Source organism: Triticum dicoccoides, chromosome 1B (assembly GCF_002162155.2).
Source record: "Triticum dicoccoides isolate Atlit2015 ecotype Zavitan chromosome 1B, WEW_v2.0, whole genome shotgun sequence".
In the NCBI taxonomy this organism is placed as follows: domain Eukaryota; kingdom Viridiplantae; phylum Streptophyta; class Magnoliopsida; order Poales; family Poaceae; genus Triticum; species Triticum dicoccoides.
Window position 1 is genome coordinate 702,377,549 of NC_041381.1, and position 3,900 is coordinate 702,381,448.

A 3,900-nucleotide genomic window follows, 5' to 3' on the forward strand; every position below is an offset into this window, starting at 1 on the left:
TCTCATATACTATCTTATGGTAGTATATATCCTACTTTATCATTTTAAGTATATTCATATACTATATATAAGATACTCCAAAGTGAGTTGCATGAAAAAATTTCAAGTTGGCCCATGGTTTTTCTTATATTTGTGAAATACGTACATATTTGTACATAAAAGAGAGCATACTCAAAATATGATACATACTACCAAAAAATAGTATATATACTACCTAAACATTCTTATATACTACATATTACGCGTACATACTCTCCGATTTGATAGATACTACATACTACATATAAAACTCAAGTGGTGGTAACTACCACTGGTGGTAACTACCACTGGTGGTATATATATATTTCATTTCATAATGAATCTAATGAATTAAATTTGGTCTTGTATATTTTTGTATAAGATACAGTTGGTCAAACGTAATAAAGTTTGACTTAGGAGAATAATACACACTCTCGTAAAGAGAACAAAAGAAGGTACGTTAAATAGAAATGCACTATATCAGCCAAGCCTTCGAGAACATGCTTATATAAAATAAGAAAGAAGAATCTCTGTGGAAATAATGTCCAATAAGGTTCAATCCTATCCAATTATTATATGCATCTAGCTAATTTCTACTTATTTTGACTCAATTATTATATGCAAAATAAAAGTAATATAGTCAAAGTTCAAAAAATTCCAAATATTTTTTGGTATTAACGTGACAAAGTATTTGTGCTTGTATTTGTCAGAGAATGGCTTTCATTGTATCCTGGGTCAAGGATTTATGAAAAAATACGCTATATAAAAGTACTATTCAGGCTATATTGCCCTTATGTTTTTTTTGCCCTGAAATCAATGGAAATCATTCCTTAGCCAAATGTTTTATACGAGTACAATACTTGATTATATTTGATTTCAGAAAAGATCATTTTTTAAAATTGCTAAATTATTGGATGCATATAGGTCATGTGGGTAGCCAGGTTGATGGGTGCCCTTTGTGGACTTGCTGTAACGGTTTTCGACTGGTTTTTGGTAACTAACGGGGCAATCCCCCTCTACCTTTTTCTTAACGAATCAGGCTCTAAGAAACCACGTATTAAAAAAAAGGTGACGGGTTTATACATCCGCCAGATGAAAATGAAACACATGAAGAATGCCATTTGGAATTTGAAATTAGTTAGAACGAGGAGCAGACAAATCGTGCAAGATACAAACTCCCATGAAAAAAAGAGATAAACGCAGGAGAAGAAATAAGAGGGCAGGACCGTCTCCCCCCCCCCTTCTTCCTTGCGAGCACACCCTGCAAGTAGAAAGCATTGTTCATGAAATCGGTAACTGGTAGCTGCTTGGTCGGCTTGGAAGCAGTGATTAATTGGTGAATGGGCCTAATAATTGGATTGATTGGTCCACCATTAATCGGTAGATTAAATAGGAATTGCCAACATATATCTAGTTTTTTTATGTGTTATGCCATACTCTCATGCTCTTAGCTATGTAATAAACCAAAATATGCTACTGTTTGGTTGAACCTACCTATTGAGGAGCGGCATGGGGATGGGAGGGGTTACAGGGAAAATTCTTGGGCTTTGTTTGCCCACAAGTTAATGGGTCAGCAACGATTAATCGGCCTAACAACCAATTAATCGGTCTAACGTGTCAATTAATCGGCTTGACCAAATTTGGCATTCTTCATGTGTTTCATTTTCATCTGGCGGATGTATAAAACCGTCACCTTTTTTTAATATGTGGTTTCTTAGAGCCCGATTCATTAAGAAAAAGGTAGAGGGGGGTTGCCCCGTTAGTTACCAAAAACCCGTCAAAAACCGTTACAACACGTCCATAACAAAGGGCACCCATCAACCTGGCTACCCACATGACCCACGCACACCATCGAGGTTGCCTACGGCTCCGACTTCAACGCGAACAACCTATCAAGGCCTCTGTGGACAAACGACACACGAAAACCAAATCAAATTATCATATGCCAAACATTCACCACACCCCGCATAACGACACACACACAAAACGAACATGAAAGCGCAAAGTAGACTACATCTATGCCATCACACACTCAAAGCGACCCCCAAATACCGATCACTTGAAGAGTAGGGGCATGGCCAATGGGCCACGCTGGACTGTTGCCACATCAGCCTAGATTCCCTAGCTGAAGAAAAAGCTAGTGCCTGCAGGGTGAGACGGGATCTTGTAGAGGATGTAGCCTCCTAATTCAGAAAAGTAGCTAGTCCAAGGGGAAAAGAGAGCATGTTGAGGATATGAGATAAGAAACAATAGAGAAAGATGGAAAAGTACTAACATATGTTGAAGAGGGGTCCAACAAAGGGGGAAATATTCTTGTTGCTTTTGTTTGTGCAAACACCATGGCTTCATTTGCTTTATCTAAGCAGAGTCATGGGGTATCTGTGAGGTGATGCATCCATAGTTCATGCCCTAATGATCCTCTGTGGAGAGATAGGAGTACACTTGGGAATGCCTTTGTGCTCTTGGGTGCGACCGCCCTATATGCATCCAATAATTTAGCAATTTTAAAAAATGATCTTTTCTGAAATCAAATATAATCAAGTATTGTACTCGTATAAAACATTTGGCTAAGGAATGATTTCCATTGATTTCAGGGAAAAAAAAACATAAGGGCAATATTGTCAGGACCCCGACTCGATGTCACATCGATCTAGCCTGTAGCACCTCATATCACTTTGCGGCCTCACGCACGGTATCCCCACGGGTGTCGCCTTACCTTTGCCCGGGACCGTTTGCGCCTTTTGGCTCATGTATATGATAGTGTCGCTAGCATCCATATGATAAGGAGCCCGGGCTGACATGACTAGTCGTAAACCCAAAGTGGCACAGACTTACAGGGACAGGCATCCATGACCCAGCATCGAACGTGTCGGTCATCAGCGAGTGAATCCAGGCTGTAGCACTGGGCTAGCAGGACTCCGGTGAACCGGGCTGTAGCGGGCTAACAGGACTCCGGTATTCATCGCGTGACATTTCCCCTAAGGGACAGACACAGGAACGAAGAAGGACACATGCCGGCCAGCCTAAGTGTTCCGGAGCAGTAGCAAGCTACCATGGCTCAGTGGAAACACTAGGAGACATTTCCCGGTAAGAGAGGCTACTAAAGATAAACAACTAGATGGTCAGATCCCACACATACCAAGCATTTCAATAACATACACACAATATGCTCGATATGTGCAAATACAACATGGCATCACAACATGACTCTACAAATCAAGTATTTATTCATTAGGCTCCGAGGAGCGAGATATTACAAACATAGGTCTCATGACCCAACATTCAGAGTATACAAGTCAAAGCACAAGCGAAAACTATCATGTCTGAGTACAGACCACTATAAATGAAAAAGGCTGAGAAGCCTGACTATCTGCCAGATACTGCCGAGGGCACAAGATCGTAGCTGAGGTAACAAGCTAAACTTCGAAGTCCACGCGAAACTACTAGCGAGACCGAAGTCTCTCTGCAAAAACATAAATAGGCAAACGTGAGTACAAATGTACCCAGCAAGACTTACATCAGAACTATCTACATATGCATCATTATCAACAAAGGGGATGGTGGGGTTTAACTGCAGCAAGCCAGCTTTGACTCGGTGGCTATCCTGAACTACGACTGCGAGTAACTCTTTTGAGGTGGCGCACACGAGTCCACATATTCACCATATCAATACACCACTATGGATCCGCTCCCGTCTCCCTACGAGAACGCCATTCATAGCACTCACGCTTATCTTGCGTATTTTAGAGTATCCACTTTCACTTGTCTATGAACTGATATAAGCAACCCAGAGGTCCTTTTCCGTGGACACGGCTATTCGAATAGATTAGGTTAACCCTGCAGGGGTGTACTTCTTCACACACGCTCTCACCACTTACCGCC